The following is a 24,396-nucleotide window of genomic DNA, read 5'->3' as shown; positions in this document are numbered from 1 at the left end:
TCTGAAAGAATACATTATCCAAATCGGGGCACATGGCTGAAATTCTGCGAAACTCAGTTGTGTCACATGTGGCTTGCCAATGAGGTGTCCAGCGGGGTCTCAGGCAGCATAAAGGCCCAGCATCAGAGAGTACAATGGTGGAAAACCATCCAATAGGGAATATTCCTGGAGTCGATAATTTATCCTGTTGGTAGTGGAAGGATGGCTTACCAGGTACCTCTACCACCACTATGGCCGCCCAATGTGCTACCCAACTCTTCTGTCCGTCTTTCCAGCTCCTTTAGACTTAGGATTTGTTCAAAGAACTGATTGAACATGAACACAAATTCAGATTTTTTTTCCCCTTCTCTTTTTATTTTGTAAACAGGTTTTAAAGGAACCAAGTCTGATTTGGAATTCTGGAACTTCAAGAGAAAGGACTGGGCTTGGCCATGTGGGTTTCAGTGTCTCTACTAGTCTTGAATCTTGTCTGGGACCAGGGCATGGAGGGAACCCCTCATTGGCGATCCTTTGGGAGCCACTGCAGTCCCACTGGCTCTTTAAATGTTAGAGTTTTAATGATTTAGGAACCAAAAGAATAACTAAGGAGCCCAGCAGTCATTATCTCAAATAATGAGACTTTTTAATGCAAAATCAATGTTTGTTATAATGAAAATAGATTCCTCAGCTCCTGCAGGGCCAAATGTACAAATCTTTTCTGCTGTTAAATAAAATGTGACGGCTCATTTTCAGGAGGATGGTGAGCATTCTTATTCAAGAGTAAAAATAAAATGTCAGAACTTATTTACTTTTATTAAGTGCTCCTTCTCAATCAGATAGTCTAATCAATATCTAATTGGAGGCGAGGAAACGGAAAATAATTTTTATGCCAAGTTGGGGAAGGAAAGTAGAGAGAAAGAAGGCGAGAGAAAGCCATATAGTGCCTTTTCGGTTATAATCATAGCAGATATTTATTGAGCCGATGCGTAGCGTCAGGACTGTGCTAAACGTTTTGCTGGTGTTATATCCCCAAACCTTCCCGATAACCCGGTGAGCTTGGCACTCCTGTGGCCCCTATTTACAGATGACAAAACTGAGACACTGAGAAGATAATGACCCACAGTCTCATGTTTATTGCATGGTGGAGCCAGGATTGACAGCCAGGTCTGTCTGACCCTCAGCCCTAGCTCTTAATTACTCTATTTATCTATCTTCTCTATCTACCTCTTTAGAAAATGTCTTTTATTATATTTTTATGAGTCATTCTTGAGAGGTTAGCTTTACCAATAACAGAAGTTTTTTACTCCTATGAGCATTGAAACTAAACTTAACCGTTTTGGAGGATAAAAGTTTCCTTTAAATATATTGCATACTTCTCTGTCTTGGGAAACAAAGTACCTTGAACATAATTTAGATTTTTTTAGTGACTCAGAACTAGTTTCCAGACTACTCTGATGTGGAGAATCTGTAGTCTAACAGGGGAGACAAAACACGAGAAGTGAGTTGATATCCTGGCGCTGGTGCCGGGTACTGTGTGCTGTGGGCAAGGCTCCCGCTCTCTGTCAGGGGCGGGCCCTTGTGATGTCCTGTGATTTTAAGTTATAGGGAGATCAATTACACCATTTTAAGGAAGAATCTTTTAAACCTCAGAATTATCTGGAAAACGGCTGGGCTGCCTCAGGAGGGAGAGAATGCCCCGTTCTGGCAGTGTTCCATCAAGACCAGTTGTGGAGCTGGTTTAGATGATAAAGAATTAGACTAGCTATCTTCTGGGTGAGTCAGCAAACTTTTTCTATAAAGGACCAGAAAGTAACTATTTGCAAGCCATACAATCTCTGTCCCAACTACGCAACCCTGCCACTGCAGTGCACAAGCAGCCATAGACAGTGCGTAGACAAACGAGCGGGGCTGTGTTCCAATAAAACTTTATTTACAAAAACAGCTGGAGGGCCAGCACAGGTCGTAATTTGCCGAACCCTGCTGTAGGCTCTTCCGATTAGAAACTTGATGATTATTTTCTCGTCCCTTTTTTTTAGTCACCGTGCTGGGCTGAGCCCTGGCATCGGGGCCTGCCATAATCAATACCAAAGAGTTGACCCTTACGTATTTCTTACTATGTGCCCGGCAGCTTTCCAAGCTCTTTATATATTATCACTTTTAATCCTCACAAAAATCTTGTAAAGTGAGTGCCAGCATGATTATTATTCCCATTTTATACATGAAGCTACTGAGGCACAGGGAGATTAAGTAGCTCACACAGGTTCATGCAGCTGGTAAGACGGAGAGCCAGGCTGCTAACCCAGGCAGTGTAGCTTCAGAGTCTGGGCTCCCAGCCACTATATGGCCTGTCATGTGCTACATCACCTTGAGTAAGTTACTGTATGTCACAATACGGGAAATCCCACCCTTACAGCCCACCAGCTGTGTCATCTCAGGCAACTCACTTACCCTCTCTGAAATTTGGCTTCCTTGCCAGACAATGGGAATCATGATATTTGTCATGTGGGGCTCTTGTGAGGCTGCACGTGATGTGTGAAAGCACCTTATTTAGGGCCTGCGCATAACAGGAGCTCAGAGAATGCCAACTGCCGCCCCCACCCTAGTCATTTCTAAAGAATCTAGGGATGGCTGAGAAACAAAGAGACGGCCTTGTCCAAGCAACTGAAGTGACAAGTTCCCACCGTCTCCTATAGGTTTGTCTTTTTTTTTTCAAACCTGTAAGAGTTTGTTGTAAAATTGGGTTTTTCCTGCAAGGAAGTGCTCTGGCCCTCGTAGCTGGGTGGCTGGTCCAAATTACGCCCTTGGCAGGGGGTCTGCGTCTCTCTGGAAGTGCTTTCTATGGTGGGCCCTCATGGCGTCTGAGCTGGGGACTCTGACCCCAGGTTCTGGCCAGTGAAGCCACCAGCTCTGGTCACTCCAGCCCAGGGCCAGAAAAACATGGGGACCAGTCCATTGGCCGTCACACTACGAGATAAGGAATGTAGAGCGTTTGTGTGTTACCTGGTGTGTTATGCCCTCAATCCCGGGTTGGTTACCATCTCTGTTGAAATGTATCAAGCGCTTACTTCACACCAGGCCCTGTGCTTAGTATTTTTCATGCATTATCTCATTTTAACCTCCTAACAACCCTATGAAGTCATTTCTTTCCTTATTATTTCCATTTTGCATAGGAGGAAACTAAGGCTCAGAGATATTAAGATACGTGCTCGAGATCTCAATTAAGTGGTGGAGCCACCCTTCAGCCCTAAGAAGCCTGAGTCCTTAATCCCCTTCGCAATATCTGCTGTCTCCCCAAATCCTGTTTGTTTCCTCCTGAAATCCACACCCCAAATGCAACTTCTTTCCACCTCCACAGCTTCCACCCTTGGCCCAGATTATTGCAATAGTCTGCCAACTACTCTCTCTGCTCTCATCCTGTACCTCCCGCCATATTTGATTCTCAAAATACTAGTCTGTATAGTTCACTAATTTTAAGGGTATGATTCAATGAGTTTTGCAAACGTAAATAGTTGAGTTCATCACCACCACAATCAAGATATGGAACATTTCCATGAGTGTGTATATTTTTAATAAAAATTTTAAGTTAAATCATGTCACTCTTCTGCTCAATATTTTCTAAGGGTTCCCATATCCCTTAAGTAAAAGTCAGAATTCTCTTAATGTCCTACAGTGCTGTGGCAAAGGAAAGGCGACATGTTTACCAAACCTTTCGTTTTCCTCCTGGGCACAAAAGAAGACCACGCTGCCCATCGTCCTTGCATCTAAGTGGGGCCACATGGCTACTTACTTTACTTTACTTTACTTACTTTACTTACTTACTTTACTGGAGAGTAGACAGAAGTGATATCCACCTCTTCTAGGCCTGAGGCCTAAAATTTCTAGAGGGATCTACACTGTTTCTCTCCTCCCATTGCCAGATGGATGTGGAGGACGCCAAGCAGCTCTGAGGCCTGGAGGACGCAGGAGTCACTAGAAAGAAGAGTTGGGCCCACGTCAGGCTGGGATGCGAGAAGAGACACATCTTTGCTCTGCTGCTCCTCTGAGATTTTGGAGGAGTTAGTAACACAGCAGCCAGTGGTGACCCTGATCAACCCAAAGGCTCTGATTGTTCTGGCCTCTGCCACACTTCAACCTCATCCCCTACTGGTCTCCTCTGAATTCTTTCCACTCCAGCCACACTTGAGCCCAGGTGTGCTTCTGCCTCAGGGCTTTTGCACTTGCTGTTTATGGTCAGCTGAATAATGGCCCCCTGAAAGATATCCATGTCTTAATTCCTAGAGCCAGTGACTGTCACCTTATATGGCAGGAAGGACTTTGCAGATGTGATTAAGTTCAGGATGTTGAGATGGAGAGGTTATCTGGGTGGACCCAACGTAATCACAAGTGTCGTTGTAAGAGGGAGGCAGAGGGAGATTTGACTACAGAAGAGGAGAAGGCAACATCGTGATGGAAGCAGAGATTGTCAATGATGTGGCCATGAGCCAAGGAATGCCAAGGAATGCTGGCAGCTACCAGAAGCCGGAAGAGGCAAGGATGCTGTGCTCTGGAGCCTCCAGAAGGAACCAGCCGGTTGATATTAGCTCCGGAAGCTCATTGCAGACTTCTGGTCTCCAGCCACTCAGTTTGTGGTAAGGTTTTTTTACAGCAGCCACAAGAAACTAACATGCTGTGCCTTCTGTCTGTAGTGCTGCCCCCCAGGGAGCCGAATGGCTGCCTCCTTACTCCTTTATGGCTTGGCTCAAATATTTGTCACCTTCTCAACGAGGCTTTCCCTCACAGCCCTGTTTTTTTTTTTTTAAGATTTTATTTTTTTCCTTTTCTCCCCAAAGCACCCCGGTACATAGTTGTGTATTCTTAGTTGTGGGTCCTTCTAGTTGTGGCATGTGGGACGCCGCCTCAGTGTGGCTTGATGAGCAGTGCCATGTCCGCGCCCAGGATTTGAACCAATGAAACACTGGGCCACCTGCAGTGGAGCGTGCGAACTTAACCACTCAGCCATGGGGCTGGCCGCCTCCCTCACAGCCCTGTTTAAGAGAGCACCCTGCCACTCTCTCTCCCGCTTCTCTGCTTTCCTATCTCCAGAGAACTTCATAACTGTCTGAGTCACCATATTCTACTAATTTATTTTACCTGCTTATTTCCTCTCCTCATCAGAATGTAAGTTCCAATGACAGTGGGATCTTTATCTGTTTTAGTCACTGCTGTGTTCCCCAGGACAGTGCCTGGCACACAGTAAGCAGTGCAGGAAATGTTTGTTGAATGAATTAATAAATGGATGGATGGCCAGAGGCCCCTTGGAAGGGGGAAGGTCTGAACTTGCAGAGCCAGCCAGGTGCCCTGGGTTTAGGGCCCTTGGGGTGGTCTCAGGCCTGGTGGTCCCTTCATTCACCCTTTTCTGAGCATCTCCTGGGTGTGGCACTCTGTGAGAGGCTGTTGGGGGGGATCCGCAGCACTTGTGGACCCTGCTCCAGGGGTGTTCACTTGAGTGGGGACATACGACTTGGTTGCACATAAGGGTAATGCGGAGTGGGGTCAGGACCATGAGAGGCACAGCTAGGGGTTCCAAAGAAGGCAGAGCGATTCCCAGAAGAGGGTCATCTGGATGGGGTGAGAAGGTCGAAGATTGGGGACACTTTTTTTTTTATTACGGTTATAAAAGTTAACATCCTTGTGAAATTACAGTTGTACATTATTATTAGTCATGTTGTAGGTACACCACTTCACCCTTAGTGCCCTCCCCCCACCCCCCTTTCCCCTGGCAACCACCAATCAGTTCTCTTTGTCCATATGTTAACTACCACCTATGAGGGGAGTCATACAGAGTTCGTCTTTCTCTGTCTGGCTTATTTCACTCAACATAATACTCTCAAGGTCTATCCATGTTGTTGTGAATGGGACGACTTTGTCCTTTTTTATGGCTGAGTAGTATTCCATTGTATATATATACCACAACTTCTTTATCCAATCATCAGTTGCTGGGCACTTAGGTTGGTTCCATGACTTGGCTATTGTGAATAATGCTGCAATGAAGATAGGGTGCATGGAACTTCTGGAATTGCTGATTTCAGGTTCTTAGGATAGATACCCAGTAGTGGGATGGCTGGGTCATAAGGTATTTCTATCCTTAACTTTTTGAAGAATCTCCATACTGTTTTCCATAGTGGCTGCACCAGTTTGCATTCCCACCAACAGTGTATGAGGGTTCCCTTTTCTCCACAGCCTCTCCAACATTTGTCACTCTTGGTTTTGGATATTTTTGCCACTCTAACAGGTGTAAGGTGATATCTTACTGTAGTTTTGATTTGCATTTCCCTGATGATTGGTGATGATGAGCATCTTTTCATGTGTCTATTGGCCACCCGTATATCTTCTTTGGAGAAATGTCTGTTCATGTCCCCTGCCCATTTTGTAATTGGGTTATTTGATTTTTTTTGTTGTTGAGTTGTGTGAGTTCTTTGTATATTATGGAGATTAACCCTCTGTCGGATAAATAACTTGTGAACATTTTTTCCCAATTAGTGGGCTGTTTTTTTGTTTCAGTCCTGTTTTCCCTTGCCTTGAAGAAGCTCTTTAGTCTGATGAAGTCCCATTTGTTTATTCTTTCTATTCTTTCCCTCATGTGAGGGGTTATGGTGTCCGAAAAGATTCTTTTGAAGCTGATGTCAAAGAGTGTGCTGCTGATATTCTCTTCTAGGAGACATTGTTTCAGGCCTAATCTTTAGGTCTTTGATCCATTTTGAGTTTATTTTAGTAAATGGTGAAAAAGAATGGTTGATTTTCATTCTTTTACATGTGGTTGTCCAGTTTTCCCAGCACCATTTGTTGAAGAGACTTTCTTTCCTCCATTGCAGGCCCTCAGCTCCTTTGTTAAAGATTAGCTGTCCAGAGATGTGTGGTTTTATTTCTGGGCTTTCAATTCTGTTCCATTGATCTGTGCATCTGTTTTTGTACCAGTAGATTGGGGATACTTTTTGGCAGAGAGACCAATGTGAGGAAAGGCCCAGGGGCGTCATAGTGGGTGTGTGTTGGGACATCCTGGCAATTTCCTTTCATGGAAGTAGAAAACGTGTGCCGGGGAAAATTATGAAGGAGCTGGAGAGGTAGCAGGGGCTAGATCAAAATGGCCTTCAATGTCACTCTAAGGAGAACAGACGTCACTCTGTAGGGGATGAAGTGGGAGATATTAATGATTATTGGAGAAGCATTCAAAAATGGGAAAAATATATCTGTGATGCTAACACTGAACTTTATCAACCATCTCCACTTCTCTGTGGGCCCTTCTGGATTGTCCTGGGAGCACCTCTTGGAGCTGGCCAGTCCCTGCCCTTGTCACTCCTCACATAGCGCCATCCTTTGACCAGTGTGTCACCGCAAGGCCCTATTCCCTCGGGCCTGGCTTTTCCCTTCCACTCTCTGTCTCTCTGGTCATGGAGGCTAGGACCCTGGCTGGGCTTCAGAATCCAGCGTGAGAAAGGCATCTCTCTGAGTTCCGAAGTAGCTGAGAGACCCTCCCTGCCTGTGGAGAACAGAGACGAGATGACACTTCTCTGCCCAGAACCTCGTCCAGAGCACAGGCTGGCTCCCTATTACTGATTCCCATGTTAATGGAACAGCTGCCCACTGAGCGTACACCAGGTTTGGGGTGCTGGGCTAAGGAATCCACACACAGGAGTTCTTTAGTCCTCAGGACAGCTGGGGGATGTCGGGCTGGCTCCTCATTTTCCAGATGAGGAGACTGTCACTTGGAAAGGTCACAAAACAAGTGCCAGAGCCGAGGTTGGGAGCCAGGCTGTCTGAGTCAAAAGTTCAGTCTCTTGACCACTGTGTAATATTCCACTCCATCTGCAGGGCTTCTTAAGATGCGGTCCATGGAGTTTGTGCGTGGGAACGGGAGAAACAGCTACATCTTTATTTTCTCCGACCTCTAACTGAAATGCGGCATTTCTTTCTATAATGAATGCAGGCAACAGACCACAGTGAATTAGTGGTTCCAGAACTTGGGCACCAATAGAATTCACAGGTATTACACTTGTCACAAATACCCTGAAATATCATTTATACTACCTAGAAATTATAGTTGTTTTAAGAATGCCACTAGCTCTTGCTGTTTATTACAGTAATAAAGAAGCTCTAATATTTCTATCTCACAGATTTGATTTTTAATATTTTGATATCTATATTTCAAAAACAATTGGTTCTGATTGTGATCCTATGGATTTTCTTTTCTGCATTCTAAAATATCGTTCTGAGAAGCCTTCATAGGCTTCACAGTGGGACCCATGGGATATAAAAGGTTAAGAACCCCTGCATGGAGTCTTTGCTGCCCCTTCAGGAAGTTCCCCCCCTCTCATTACCATAGGTCCAGTTGGTATTTTTCTTGTGCCTCATTCTGCATGTGGGACAGTCATCAATGGGCATGTCTGACCACTGCCCCCAGGAAACTCTGAACTTTCTGAAGCAGGACCGCTTCTGATTCATTTGTGTACCCCCCACAGTATTGTTGGATGTGTAATAGGTGTATAATAAATGCCTGTAAACTTAATGAATGAGTGAGGGATGGACGGATTGATGAGTGAGGGAATGAATACTGAGGAGTGTGGGGATTGCCCTTAAGAAGGACTGTTGACATGTTTCGAGTTCACTGTATGCCAGCCACTGGGACTTCTCATTTCCATGATCGCATCCAATCCCACAGCTGTACCAGAAAGAGATCATGACATCTATTTTATAGATGTAAGGAAACTGGGGCTCAGAGAGGATAAGCAACATGCTCAGTAAATGTCGGAGGAAGGGTTTCTCAGCTTCTTTCCTCTGTGCTGCATGACCCACCTCTAGGGAGGCATAGGATGGATAAAAGGCAGGAAGTGTGGCGACAGAGAGGCATAGCAAGTAACATAGAGTCAATGACTTGTGCGTGATAGGGGAGACTCTTTTCAGTTGCTCTTGACTTGAAAGTTGTGTTCTTCAGCCCACAGCCTAGGTGGTCCAGAGTGTCTCTCTTCTCCTGCGGCACCAAAGAGCACAGGCAGAGAGAGGAGCCATTTGTATATAACAGACACCTGCTGCCAGTGTTTTGCCAAAGGGCTCTGTATCAGTGAGGGTCCAGCTAGGAGGACAGAAACCACTCTAGGTCTTTTGAACAGAGGGAATTGAATACAGGGAATTGGTGATGGAAATCTGAGAAGCCGAGCAGGGGACTATGAGGCAGATGCTGAAATTGTCAACAGCTGGAATCTGTTCCCACCCTCAGGGATATAGGGACAGTGAGAGGAGGTGGTGTAACCAAAGCTGGGAAACTGAGGCCGTCCAGTGGGAGCTGGAGCCTCAGTGGGCACTGCTAGGTGGGGGCTAGACAGCTGGCATTCTTGGGAGCACAACCACTGCCAGAGACTCAGACACTGCCAGAATGAAAGGGGGGAAAACATCCTGCTTCCTCCCCTCTTCCTACCCTCCCATCTTCTACAAGTGCCTTTCATTGACTGAACATACCAGAAAGCTAGAGGGTGGAGGAGCCTGGGAAATGTAGTCTCTTGAGATTCTGGGCAGATCAGAGAAGGGTGGGGATGGATCTGAGAGCAAACCAGTAGTTGGCTGGCACAGATCTACTCCTGGAAGAGTAGGAACCCCAGGGCTTGTTCAGTATTACTCAGGGCTGTGAACTGATCTAAGGAAGAGCTGATGGACGCTGGCTTTAAGCATGACTTTGGAGCAATTACAGCTGGAGAGACTGAGAAATCTGCCATTGATATCAATCTTGGGGCTCGGTCCTCCACCTCTTCTCGTGTGTCAACGTTCACTCCCTGGGTGGCTGTGTCCTGTCTTGTGGCTTTAAATATCATCTGTTGGCTGATGACTCTCAAGTGTCTTTCCTTGGCTCTGAAATGTCCCCTGAATTCCATACCTGTGTATTCAGTTTCTTACCTCACGTCTTCAGTTGGATGTGTAAAAGGGATATTAACTGAACATGTCAGGATGAGACATTTTATTTCCATCTGCCCCCTATTCCCTCTTCCCCAGAGCTGCCCACCTCAGTAAATGGGACCACTAATCACTCAAGTGCTCAGGCCAAAAATCTTGTAATCATTCTTGACTCCCACGTTTCTTTCACGCCCTGACCTCCCATCCATCAGCAAATCCCTCAGCTCTATGTTTGAAATAAATCCTGAATCTGACCTTTTCTCACCACCTCTTCTACTACTCCCCTGGTCTAATCACCAACATTATCCCTGGACTATTGCAGTAGCCTTTGCATTGGAATCCATCCCTCCATTTTCCCTGTTGCCCCGTGCCCAACTCTCACACAGCAGCCAGAGTGGTTCTGTTAAAACCTAAGTCAGATCTTACCACTCTTTTGCTCGAATGTCATCCTCTCATGTTTTAAGAAAAATGCTTACCATGGCCTACAAGGCCCTGTGCCCCTCACTTCCCCTGCTCTGTCCACCGTGGTCTTGCTGTTTCTTGAACAGGTCAAAAATCCCTCTGACTTAGTGCTTTTGCACCTGCTGTCCCTCTGCATGGAACATTATGTCCCTAGATGTCCACAGGCTTCCTCACTTTATTCATGGCCCTTACCACCCTAACACAGAGAACATCCCAGTTAATCTCTCTCCCCTTCCCGGATTTGTCTTCATTACATTCCTTAATGGTATTACATATACTAAATTTGGTTTGTTCAATGCCTGTCTTCCCCATAGAGCTATGCTGGATTATCAGTCAGTACCACTTCCCCTCTTCTTTGCACACTCTTGTGTCATGAGGGCTAGAAACTTGGGAACCATGAGGGCTAGAAGCTTGGGAACCACATTTTCCAGAACCCCCGTGCACAGAATGACTCCAGGTTTGATTCCGCCAGTGGCACACCTATAAGATTTGGAAGGTGGAAGAAAAGCAGAATCTATATTCTTGTTCCTCCAGCAGCAACGGGCTGATGCCTGGGCTTTGGTAAATTGAGATGTTTGCTGTGGCCTCTGGATGTTTTCTTGCAAACCATACACCTTAGTCCCTGAGTCCTACAGCCATTTTGGCAATTTCCTTGTTTCATGCAACTTCCTAAGATGTAACAGTAGGTTTCATCATTAATGTGTGTCTTTCCAAAGGTTTTGTAAGCCACCTCTTCCTTGGAATTCCTCCAGTGGTTTCTGTTTTCCTAACAGAACTACCTGCTACAACTCCCAGCATACAGTAGGCACTCAATAAATATGATCGAAGAATCAACAAATCTTGATATAAGGAAGTGATTGGTCCAGAATGGATCCATACTAAATACAAAGCATCATCCTCAGAGGCTGGAGACTGTCAGCTCAGTCCCGTCTATTTCAGGGGTTTAATAGGACCTCAGTGAGCCAGGGATCGACTTCAGACCCATTCTATAGAGCATTGGGAGTGTGCCATTTCTGCATTTGTGCAGAAATTAACATTTTAGAAAATGGTATGTGTTCGTTCCACGATGTGGGTTCCATCCCTTCTCAGCTCGTCCATTTTTAAAATAAATATTTGAGGTCCAAACAGCTCCACCAGACGCTGCGGAGGAAAGAGGGGTCGGGACTGGGGAGACCTTCTGAGATTTGCAGTCGAGGTTCTGGACCAGAATGGTCCAAGTGTGCAGCCCCTTTAGATAAATAGCTCGTCTTCCTGAGGGCTTGGCATGAGTTAAGCTCTGTGCTCAGGGCTCCTCATGCCCCATCTCATAGAATCCTCGCAAAGATTCCATGAGGTAGGTATTATCCCTCCATTTTATGGAAGAGGAAACAGGCTCAGAGAGGTTCAAGGACTTGCACAAGATCACCCAGCTAAGGCAGAGTGAGGATTTGAGCCCAGGTCCCACCAGGTCCTAATTAACCACACTTTCTCTGGAATCTTCCCTCTCTTCCTTCTGATCCTCGGGCTTGGGTCCTAGCAGCCAGGCTGGCACGTGTTTGGCAAGAGTAAAGAAGGGCCCCTGGAGCCCCGTTTTCCTGAAGGCCCTCTTCCTTTCCTTTCCCAACGCTCGCCACACCATCAGCCTTGGAGCCCACCCACTAACCCCATGCTCTTTATCCTTTTTCATGGTAATCATCACAAAAATCCCCAAACTCCCAGTTTACCCCTCAGCCTCTGCCCTCTAATCTTCATTTGGCTCCGTACATCCACCAATAAGACTCCGACCCTCTCCTTCCTTCCTCGTGAACTTCTTCCACTGCGCTTTCTGTGGTTAGTCCTCAGACACCCTGTATCCTCACCTTCGTCCCAGAACCATCCCCTTCACCTTCTTACCCAAGGGGAAACTGTGCTTCCCTCCAAGAACACCACTTCCCCCGCAGCCTCTCCAGTGGTGCCTTCCTTGTTCAACCGCAGCCCTTGACCAGGCCTGGCAGGTGGGAGGAGGATGCTCCTGGCTCTTCATCGACACTTTCTGATTGTTCCTTCTCATGTGTTCTCTGCAAACCGCTGCTCTGAAGTGATGCCATCAAACCCTTTGATGCTCCTTCCCGTTCCAGTCCTCTATGGACCCCTAGTCACCCCCCTCACTCTCATTCCATGAAGATTTGAAAATCCTGGTCCACTGTTTCCCCAACACTGCCCCATCACCATACTTGGTGACCTCAGTGTACACAGAGATAATTCTTCCAGCAGCCTGGCTCTCACTTCCTGGACCTCCTTTCTCACATCTTCTCTCCACCTCTCAGTCCCAAGGTCCTACATTCGTGCTTGCCTTTAAGGGTAACTGTATCCTCTGAATCCAAGCATGCTACTTTCTGAAGACCACCTTACCTTTTCAGCTCACTCTGCCTCGGGTGGTGTCATCGCATGGTCTCCAGGAGAGAGGAAGCTCTTCTCCACCGGCAGAGGTGGGTGGGCTGCTGCTTCTGGCACAGAAGGCTCAGGGAGAATTTGAGGTTCAAGATTTTTAGGCTTGTGTCCACAAATGTGCTCAATTGACATTCAGGGTCCCACTCTTTCCCTGCCACAGACTTTAAGGATACTTGTGAGACTATGCATTCATCTCCTTTGCAGGTCTGCCCTTTAATAAGCAAACCCTGGGTCCAGTTTTCAGCCCTGTGGCTTCATCCTTTAAAGATGCCAAGGGACCTTCTGCCTTTCAAAACATACCTTAAGTTGTCAGTTAGCTTCCCTGGGTCCACCATTTTATTTTTGCCAGGCTTTCAAGCCTCTTGAAAGCAGCCAGCCCTCACCACCATCCTTCCCATTATAATTTCCTCCAGACTGATCAAGGCCCAAAGCCACGCCATATCCCAATGCCTCCCCTTCCTGCTGTGCCTTATTTCGTTAACCACAGGTTAAAGTTCAGTGTATGTGGAGCCCTGCATGCCGGAAGTGATCATCACTCCACTCTCCACGGCAATGGGGTCCCTACTGTCTTCAGATAGATGGGCAACCCAGCTCCTACGTCCCATCTTGAAGATCTGCTCTCTAGGACCATGCTTAGTACCAACTGCCTTGGCCTGGTTCCCAGAAAGCAGAGCCCAAGGAAAAAGCTTGTCTTATCACGCTAATGGAGAGTGCGATCCAGTGGTCACAGGAGTGAGGAAAGTGGAGAGTGAGGCAGGGAGATGGGGAGAGCAGACACCGGGAAATGCAAGGCTGAACTTCGCAAAACACAGCTTTGTGACAGGTGTGGCTGATGGTCTGAGGTATATCTTCTTGTGTGCAGGACCACACATGCTGTCTGAGCAGACTGGTGAACATCTAGTGATGGGAGGGGGTAGGGAGGCAATTGATCCTCAGGATCCCTCCCATCCCGTGTCAACGTTTGCCTCATGGGATGTCAACTCTCCTGCACTTCTGGATGGTGTCACCCATCCCTTCAGTGACCCTGAAGAAATCAGAAACCATGCGTTTTGGTGTGACGTTTTCCTCCGGGTGCAGAAATGGAGGGAGGTCAGGGGACTCAGGGCACGCTACTGTTTATTGAGCATCGCTGTATATGTCAGGAGCCGCGTCCAGCCTTATCGTGCTCTGTGGGCCCTGGGGCCCTGGAGGAGTTCTCTGGCTGCAGAGCTGCAAGGTCCCTGAAGCTGTGCTGAACGTCGCCCACCTGGAGAGCCCGTCAATGTGGTAGCAGCTGAGGCAGAAGGAGGAGTCAAGGATGCTAGAGGCCGTGACCAAGAGGATTTGAGGTCGCGCAGGAGGCCCTGAGACACCCTGAGAAGCAAAGTCACATTACGCCATTCCTTGGCTCAGAATCCCCACAGTTTCCACCTCCCAGTGGCCCACAGACCCTATCCAATCCGACCCTGCTCCTTCCACTCCCCACATGGCTTACTGGTCCAGGAACACTGCCCTCCTTGGTACCTGCTTTTCTCTGCCTGAAGAGCTCTTCTCTCGCATATCTGACTGCCTGTTTCCTTAATTCCCTTCAGGTCCCTTGTCAGATGTCACTTTATCTGTGAGCCCTTCTCTGGTCATCTTACTTAAAAGAGCACTTTATTTCCTACGCCCTCCCCAACACTCTCTCCCTTTACCCTGCCGTGCTGTCCTGACAACTTCATGTTTAGTTGGCTGTTTCTTGCTTGTCTTCCCTGAACTAGAATGTAAGCCCCCCGAGGGCAGGACTGTTTCTGTTACCCCAGCACCATGGCAGGTGCTCCATAAATCTTTTGTCAAATGAATGGATGATTGAGTAAATGAATGACTACTACCCAATCTCTATTCTCCCCCACCGTGACTGATAGACCAGAAGGAACCGCTGATCTAAGCTGGCCAATCCCATGTCCTCTCCAGATCCTTTGGAATTGGAATTTGGAATTGAGAACCTGGCGAGGTTCTGCAAGGGGCAGAAATTCCAACCTGTGAATTCAGGGGCTGCAGGGCGGCACCTTGCACCATGTGCCAAAGAAGCGGGAGGAGCTGGTCTGCAGAAACGAGATATAAGGAGCCCTGCTGAGAATGGAGAGGGGCCTGTGCTGGCTCTATTCCCCACTTGGGGTCCAGGAGATAGTCCAGGACCTTATAATAAATTCTTCCTTTCTACTCAAGTTGACTGGAGTGGTTTTACTTTTGTCTGAAATTAAAGTCTTAAATATCAACACTACTATTTCTTGAGAATGATCTGTATCAGGAGCTGTGCTGATCCTTATCATGCTTTGTGAGGCCAGAGCAGGCCACTTCCTGCTGGCGCGGACCACGCAGGGCCACTGGGTCACAGCGCCACGGTTAACACACGGCCCTTGATGCGGGAGAGTCTTCCCTGCCAATTTCCACTGCGGCTGCTCTGAGGCTGCCCTGAGGCCTTTTCCTGGCACCCAGGGGGTGCCCCAGCTGCCCAGGAGCCCCAGGCCTCTCCTCTTTACCCTGGCACATGGCACCCCCCTACCCCAGCTGTCAGCACAGGCTCCCAGCTCCTTGTCACCTCTGTGCCTGAGGCTCCAGGTCTCAGCCAAGCTCTGGGTTGGGCCTCACACCCCCGCTCCCTGACCCCGCTCATGCCCACCCAGCGTCTGGCTCCTTCTCTCCCTGCCTCCTGAGCCCCACGGTCCCCTCCCCCCAGGCCTGACCCCAGAGCATGGAATCCATTGTCCTACTCCATCCCAGCCAATCCCCAGCCCGACCTGACAGCTCCCCCATTACGGATGCACATTGACAAACAGCTCATTTACATAGAACACAAGGGAGCAGCTTCTGTCTTCAGAAAACAGGAGACTCCGGGTCACCTAGACCGGGCGAATCCTGAGATGAGGGAGCCTCTTGCCCTTCCTCCCTCTTTCTAGGCAACTCTGAATGGGCCCTCAGGCCAAGGGTGGGGGTGAGGAGGATGAAATCCAGTTGAACAGAAAGAAATGAGGTGTTGGACAGGCAGATGCTATTTAGTTGCCTGCGTTTATTTGTTTTTTTAAAACAATTTTATTTCTTATCTACATATGCCCTTATGAAACCTTTAGGGCCTGTTTTTTCATTCGGCCAGCCCCCACCCTCCTCCATGTTACCCTGTCGCTTGTTGGGCAGCCCCCCACGCCCCCACTGCCTCGCACAGATTTTATTTCAAAGGCTAGCCATCACCCTGCAGAAAGGAGGCGTGTGCATTGGGGAAGAGGCCAGGCTTTGGAGTGAGGAAGCCCCCTGTTTGAATCCCAGTGCCATGTTTGATGAAAAACTCCTTCGGGGCCTCAGTTTCCCCACTGGTAAACTGGGGATAATAATATGAACTCCATGGAGAGTGAGCATGTGGCTGTAAGGGACTTTGTGCAGTGCTGGGTGGAGGATAAAGGATCCAGAAGCAATAGTTACATTATTGAGGTTTAGGAAACAGAAAAACTCAACCGCATGCCCCATCCTGGCCTCCTCTCCCATCCTTCCAAGAAACCCTGTCTCTTGTTCTGACTCAGGCACGGATACACTCTCGCCCCTAGTGGCAGGCAGAGGATGTAGACCATTCGTCCCCCTGCTTTTATTAGTTTACATTCTTCTCTGGAAATGGTCCCTCTCTTCTTGTTCTGTTCTTGATCTGTTAATTCCTTCTTTCCCCAAACCCACCCATCCCAAGAAGGTGACAGATGTGGACCATGGTGGGACTGGGGGCAGGCAGGGTCGGGACACACTAATGCGACAGTGCTGAATGCACTACCGTGAGCCAGGTATTATGCTAAGCTCTGCACAGCAGTTGCCTGACTTAATCTCCCCCTTGGTGCACTCACGTCAGGCATTTCCCACTGAGCCCAGAAAGTTCTCGGAAAGTGTCATGATCCATTAGCAATGTCTGCCCTGGGTGAAGCCGCAGGGATGTCAAGACTCCATTTGCCTTCTCAGCTGGGTGCAGTTGGGGACATGTAGGAGGGACTCTGGGCTCAAGGCGGGGCTCAGGTGAGCTTCCTGGGGAGGTGACCCTGAGCTGACATCTGCAGAATGAGAAGAAGGATGGGCCGGGCTCTGGGCAGGGAGCAGCCTGGGTGTGAGACATGAAGCAACATGGAAGGCAGATGGGTATCACTGGAGCTTAAACAGGAGGCAGAGAGAGCTGGGAGATGGAATTAGAACACGTAAAGCATTTAGAACCCATAATAAGTGCTTGATAAATAGTCGCTGCCAATATTGTTATTATTACTGTTATTATTATTACTGGAGAGTTTCAATAAATGTTTCTCGGCTGACTGGCAGCAGGCAAGGCCCACTGAGTACCTAGTGGTTACTGCCCAGCAAATCCCTAGTCGATTTGTTGGCAGCTTGATCAATAATCAATTGACTCTGGGAGAGTCCAGCTATGGCGGGTGATAATGTGTCAGAATAAAGACATAAGTGGCAGGACAAATACTGTGCCCCAAGTTCAAGTTTAGGTAAACACTGCTTTTTCCTTAACTCCTCCTCTGAAGATGTCCTCCTGCCTTGCTTCAGGTGCACCTGAGCCCACCCCTGGGAGCTTCTGATTCTGGCGGCCTCTCTTTGTGGCACAGCTGTGTCCTCCCCTGGTCCACATCCTGGAGAGGGGGTTGCACTCAAGAGAAACAAGAAGAGAGAGAAGGCTTCTGCTCATCCCTTCTGTGGAAGTCCCGGTGACCATGGGGTGAGGTAAGGGCCATGGACTAGGTGGGGCGGCCTGGGGAGCTGGGCCTGACTTCCTGCGTGTCTAGACTGGCTGTGACGAACTGGGCAAGGACGGGGGTTTCTCCTGCAGGTCTGTGGGCTGAGGGGAGAGTGACAGAGGGGCAGGGGCATTCTTAAAAAGCCATTGCGCCCTGTTGCTGTAATCTATCACCTCTCCATCCCCACCCCAGTGGTCTAGAGTTTTTTCTCTCTGCAGCCAGTCAGCGGGGCATCCCCCTTCAGCAGGGGGACACTGAGCTGTCACCTGCTCCCAGCCCTGCCTCCTTCCCTGAGACTAGGGACGTCTCTGAGGGGGCTGGGGCTAGTGGATTTCCTAAGGCAGAGCCCCCTCCTCACCCATCAATTTCCTGCGGGAAGGGGCCCCAGTGAACTCTGGGTGCCTTGAAGGCAGACACTTTCCCCCACTGTTATCATTTCCTGTCTCCTCTGCTCACTCTCCCAAGGACTGCTCTGAAACTCAGACCCTGTGCCTCCCCCACCAGAGCTGGGGCAGACCCCACCCCTCATTTTCCACATTGCGCTTCCTTATTTTATGGGATGGAGGGCCTGGGCCAACCCCCTAATACCCCGGCTCTTCTGCACAGGAGGAATTTGCGTCTCCTTCCCTCCACCCTCAGGGCACTGTTCCTGCTCCCACCCTCCCCTTCATCCCTCAGAGCCTAATTGAAGAGGCTCCCCCTGGCAGAGAAGATGAAAGCTTTATCTTCCCAGTCCATCCTGAAGCGTGTTAAGATGATGGATGAGCTTCCAGACCTGCATGCTCCTCCCAGTAGCATTAACAAAATTGCCTTTCAGGATCCCAACTCCCATGTCAAGATGGGCTGCGGTGGAGACGGGAGACCCGAGCTTTGGCACTCGACGGTGAGCATTAAAATCATTTTAAGACGGCATTTAGGGTCTGCGTTCCCTGTGTGTGAGCCAGTCCCATTGCTGGCACTGGAATAAGATGAATCATGTTTGTTAAAAAGCTCTTTGGTATGGTCTGATTGACCATTAGGAACACTCAGCTTGGAGCTGGGATGCATGGCCCAGCTCTTGGGTCTGGATGGGACCCGTAAGAGATGTGGTCACTGTCAGCCCTATTGGATCATGGCCAAGTCTTTTCTTTTAGGCCTCTCTAACCTCCCCTGGGTTGATGCTGTCAAGAGTTCGGAGATAGAACACAGGTACGAGAGTCTGGAGTTGGACTCTCACCTCTGTAACCAGGTTGCTGGTTGACCTTGGCGAGGTCTTTCCCCCTTGCCCATCGGCATCCTCATCTATGAAATTAAGGGGGTGGCTAGCTGTTATGGGTTGAATTGCATTCCCCCAAAATTCATATGTTGAAGTCCTAGACCCAACAGTATCTCAGAATGTGATCTTATTTGGAAATAGGGCCTCTACAGAGGCGATCAAGTTAAAATGAAGTCATCAGAGTGAGGCCTCATCCAATACCGTTGGTATCCTCATAAGAAAGGGACACTCGAGTACAGACAGGCACGCAGGGAGAACACCATGTGTAAACGCAGGCAGAGATCAGGGTGCTGCATCTGCAAGCCAAGCAGCACCAAAGAGATCCAGCAAACCACCAGAAGCTAGGAGAGAGGCACGCAACAGACTCGTCCTCACAGCCCTCAGAAGCAACCAACTCTTGAACTTCCAGCCTCCAGAACTGTGACAATACATTTCTGTTACTTAAGCCACTCAGTCTGTGGTACGTTGTCACAGCAGTTCTAGGAAACTAACACACTAACTAAAGCCTCTCCCATTCTGATGTTCCCTGAGTCTTTGATTCCAGGATTCAGCCTTGGGTACCAGCTGGGACAGGAGGAGGGGCAGGGGGGTGAATCTGCTCTCTGCTGCCCCAGGACCTTGGAGCTGAAGCCACTTTGTTCCTGAAACTAAAATGGTTAGAAAGCCCCCAGAGCTCAGAGGGATCGGCTGGTCTTTGGGGAATAGCTGGATGGAGGAGGGGCAGCTGCCCAAGAACAGGAGCACAGGCAGAGGTCTGGCGCTGAGTTTGAGGTTACCCGGATCTCAGGATGGGAGTCTGGAATCCCCACCTGGAAACTAGAAGCAGGGAGCAGGGGTGTCTGCTTCTAGACACTTGGGACGAAGTGGATGTGTTGGGCCAACCTCAGCTTCTTGACACTCCCAGGTCAACTTATTTTTCCCCCAAATGAGAATCTTTTTAATTACATGGAAACTTATCCACTTGGAGTAGACATCAGTGTGCATTATAGAAAAATAAAGTTAAAATTATTGCATACCTGAATATGTGGCTTGAAATACCCATGAATATTTTTTTACTGAGTATCCAGCATAGCCAGACGTGGTAACTACATTCTGTCAATCCTATTGACAACTGTGTTAACTGTATGTAATATTACTGTCTCCGCCTTACAGGTGAGGAAAACCGAGACGCAGAAAAGCGAAGTGACTTGCCCAAAGTTGCACAGACAAGTGGTACTGCTTATATTTGAACTCGGGGAGTCTGATTCCAGACCTTACAGTGCCCAAGGGCCGGTGCCTCAAGGGCCTGGAACCTGATGACACTGAATCTTCTCAGGAGATGCTACGAGCTGGGGACCACAGAGCAACAGATGAGGGACAATCATGGTGTCATTGAGCGTTTGAAAAACTTGTGCTGGCTATAAGACATTGGTTAAGAGCGCCCTGGTGACATACGGACCACGTCTATCGTGGGGCTGTAGCCGTGGGCCCTCTAGGACCCATTCGACTGACCTCATCTCTTATCAACAGAGTGATTAAGAATTGTCTTTCAGAAAAACTGCAAAGTCACGTAGCCAGGGCATGTGCAAAAGAAGAAATTGTGGTCTGAAATGACATCCAGACCAAAGATTGTCCTTCCCACAGAACCCAAGGACTGGACACGACCGGAACTTGAAAGTTGGACTCTTATCCCTCATTCAGGAAGATCCGGCGTTTAAATTCCTTCCCCATCCTGTCATAAACATTGAAAACCTTACCCTAAATGCTTGAAGCCCACTGATCAAAACCTGTCCCACCAGTGTTTCCGTGTGCCAGCCGGTTCTCCCCAACCTCTTAAATTTCACCCCAAATCCTGAATCTGGGAGACAGATCTGAGGGCGCGAGCTCCCTGCCTTCCTGCAGACTGATCTCGAAGAATAAAAGCTGATTTCTCCCCCGAAGGCTGATGCATAATTAATTAGCTTGTTTATGTGCATCAGGCAGAGAACTCCAATTCTGTGCGGTAACAGGGCCACCCTGTTTACCCAACACAAGTTCTGGTGACTGAGCAGGTAGTGTATGCTCTTTTGTTCCTGGGAGGTGGGGGGTGGGGGGCAACGTCTGCTTGCCGGGACAGGAGATCTGCCTGCTGTGACTCCCCCGCCACCCCTCCCCACGAGGCAGGTAGCACCAGGTGTATCTGGCACAGGCGCCGGGGAAGGGCAATCAGCAAGAGAGAGTGAGCCGGGCTGTGCTGGGGCTCAGGATGGCACTTGCAATCAGGGCATTTCACACAGCAAATTGTGGTCATTTAGGCTTCTTTACGGCGAGCTTAATTTCAGGCCCAAGCGCGGAGGATATTCAGAGACACAATGAGGTAATTTCACATTTTAAAGCAGAGAATGCAGTGTAAATTAGTAGAAAAATCATGACACTTATAAACCCGTTCTAAAGATGTATTGTTCCCTTTTCTTCTGGGAGAAAAAAATCAGCTTCTATTAAGATTGAATTAACCGCTGGAAGAGAATTCCTCAGACGGCCAATTCATAAGGAGAAATCTATTTTAAACTTGGTCAAAAGGCTTTTGCAGAAAGTGGTGGGAAGAGAGTTCCCAAGGAGATGCAGGTGCTCCCTAGGCAGTCCCCACACCTGGGCACCGAGGGCGGGGCCCACACATGCCCTCCCTGGGTTGACCCCCTGTGGGTGCAGCCTTGAGTGGTCCAACTGCTGAGCTCAGATGCCCCCCAGACAATGGGGCCCACCCCCTTCAAGTGCTGTGACCCTGGACCTACTGTCTAGTGAAATGGTTAGGTGCACAGATTTTGGGGTCTTGTTGCTTAGATTAGAGTGCTAGCCCTGCCACCAATCAGGTCTGTGACCCTGAACAAGAACTTAACTTTCTATCCTCTGTTTTGTCCATCTGCAAATGGAGTCATAATAGCACCTATTTCATGGCTCATTTGAGAGGAGATGCAAATTAAGAGCCTGACATGTAGGAAGCCCTCAGATAGGATAACCGTCTTAGTTTGGGATCCCCCAGAAGATGACTTGAATACCAGGTGAAGGTAGGGGGGGGGAGGGGACACAAGATGCCCAAGGCAAGGCAGCCACCTCTGTGGGCAACTGGACCCAGAGGAACTCTGGGAGCAGCATAGAGAACACATCTTAGAGTTCGGCTGCACGATGGGTGATGGAGCTGGGGTATGTATACACCAAAGGCCAAACGTCATTCATGGGGGTGCTGCTCCAGGTGGTTTTAATTTCCTGGCATTTCTGGCCTCTATCTGGAAGTTGTCAAAGTGGGCTCCAGAAGCCAGAGAAAGCCCCCAGGCAGGGAAAGCCAGGTGGTGGGGCAGCGGGCTAGAGACACAGCACCTGCTGCCATGCTGCTGGCGTTCTTATTCCTGGCCCCACCCAAGACTCCTCCCTGGGCTCTAGCTTTTCTTTTATTCCAGACAGACAGGTGCCACGCCAGTGTCTGTGTCATTCCAGGGGCCCCACCAAGGAGATAAGCTCTATGTTCGTGTCTCAGCTCTTTCCCTAGCAAACTGTAAACTGGAGCTCCTTCTGTCCCTTTCCCTGGGTCACAGTGTCCCAGTATTTTGGGATGCCCTTTGAAGTCCTTCCTTGCTCTGAAATAAGAACTTTGATGACAGGAGAGTGGACAGGTGATGGGCATCCATTTCTACCCCTCTGCCAGCACCCAGCTCTGGCTCTCGGGCCTAGCAGACCAGCAAGTCTTTCCTGCGTGGAACTGGACTGTGGGGCTGAGCAGCAGAGCTCTGGCCAGGTGGACAGGCTCTTGGTTTCCCGAACCAGAGAGAGGCCTCGGGTACCATGCCCGTGGGATGTTCTTGCTGGCTCTTCCTGTGCCCATGGTGCTGGGGTCAGAAAGTGCTGGGGAGAGAGGGCCCCAGGCCATAGGCCTGATCTTGGGGTCCAGGACACCAGGATCCCTTATTTTCAAAATGACATCCATTTTAAGGCAAGTATACCACAGAACTGACGAATTTGTCTCCACATGGCGAATATTTGAGCACGAGACTAAACTCTGCACTGGGTGCTTCCCCACTTTTCTGAGTACTTCCCGCTGCCCCCTACCCCATATCATTGAGGTTAAAAGAAGATTCTGCCTTTAGGCCCTACATGCCTTTTTAATCTACTAACACTTTCATGAAGAACCTCAAGTGCCAGAATATTCCTTGGCTTTTCTCTTTTTTCCTTTACGATAAGTTTCCAGTCCATTTTTTCAGAGAAATCGATTTCAGTGTTGATCAAAAGGCTTTTTCAGAGACCTGGGCAACAGAGCCCAAGAATTCAGTTCTCAAGGAAGTGCAGGGCCGCAGAGCTGGTTCCCCGACCAGAAAGCAGGGTGCGGAGGCTGCCGGCAGTCCAGCATGTCGGTCCCTTCCCAGTGCCACCTGAACATCCGTCCCCCAGGCTGGCAGCCTCCCGGGGCCACATCCAGCCCTGGACTGCGGCGTCCCCAGCCCCCTGGACAGCCAATGGCAGTGAAATGGCTGCTCTGAGAGTCAGCTTTCTACAAAGACAGAAATAATCAGGTTGACCAAAGGGGAAAAAAGGGAAAATTGAGCATTATGAGGGTGATAATTCAGAAAGTGTCAGCCTCAGAATAATTGAATCGGATGACATTTCGTGCTACGGGAAACAATAGCAGCTAGCCCGCTGCCCGTCTGATTCATGTCTGGTTCATGTTTAACAAAACAAGGGCAAGGGTCACACAGCCACGAGCCCCATAAATAACCCGTTAATGGGATTTCCAAACAAGCTGTCCGCAAAGTGGCTTTCCGTCTCACTGAGAGAATATTAAAATGCAAATGGATTCGGGCTGTGTCTTCATAAACAACCGTGTTCGTTTAACCTCCGACCTCCCCGCTTAACTGCCCATTCCAGCAATTTGTACGGCTCCTCGGCCGCCGGCTCCGCGCGGTAATTCAGGGAAAGTGCATTAAAGGAAGGGGTTACAATTTGCGATGCTCAGTTAATCACGCTATTGAGATGTTTATGGACAGAATAGCGCTCCTCCTCGCACTTGTCTCAGGCCCTGGGCCCCCAGCAGCCCAAAGGTGGCCGGCCGGCTCCTTTTGTTGTCCAAGGATCTGGTGCGGTGGGTGCGGCCCCGGGGCTTGAGGAGGCTGCCTTCCTAGCTGAGTGAGGGCCCCTTTTCTGGCCTCCAATGACCAGCCGGGTCTCCTTCCTTGGCTGCTGTCCCTCTTGGGTTAGGCCAGAGGCCCGCAGTTAAATGTTCCTCCCAGTGGATGGTCTCAAGGCTCATTCTCCTTTGTGAAATGGCCCAGGCTCTCCCCAGGCAAGTGTCTGTCCCTTGGGTTCTTCCTAGGAGCGCCCTGTCTGTTTCCCCCAGGCCTGCCCTGACTCCAGCCCTGGCAATGGCCTGGCAGAGGGCTCCTGCATCGACCAGCTCTGAGAGAGGCCGCTCAGACGTATATTTCCTCCTGGCCTCTGGGCTTTCTCCCAGAGCCTTGACCCTTCATCTCTAGCCGTGCAGAAAGACAAGGCATGCGCAAAGAGAACAAGGGGGAGCGTAAGTCAGGGGCCAGCGCCTGAGGTCTGGTACCCAAGCATACATTTCAGGGGATGAGACAGGCACTCTTTGGAGGAGGGGGTCTGTTTTCTCCTCGGTTGCCCAGACAGATCACATGTGCACTGCAC

The 24,396-nt window shown here is 49.1% G+C and overlaps 1 long non-coding RNA gene across 1 annotated transcript in view; it reads left to right on the top strand.

Annotated features, from left to right (window-relative positions):
• Positions 1–20,663, top strand: part of LOC106830591 (uncharacterized) — a 177,217-nt gene extending 156,554 nt beyond the window's left edge. The window contains exons 3-5 of the long non-coding RNA XR_006527803.2: positions 17,305–17,478; positions 18,310–18,375; positions 19,900–20,663. This is a non-coding gene — a long non-coding RNA (uncharacterized lncRNA). The remainder of the gene's footprint in view (positions 1–17,304; positions 17,479–18,309; positions 18,376–19,899) is intronic.
• The last annotated feature ends 3,733 nt before the right edge of the window (positions 20,664–24,396 follow it).

This window comes from Equus asinus, chromosome 5 (genome assembly GCF_041296235.1).
Source record: "Equus asinus isolate D_3611 breed Donkey chromosome 5, EquAss-T2T_v2, whole genome shotgun sequence".
NCBI lineage: Eukaryota > Metazoa > Chordata > Mammalia > Perissodactyla > Equidae > Equus > Equus asinus.
Note: the sequence above shows the minus strand (reverse complement) of the source record. Positions and strands in the feature narration are given on the sequence as shown.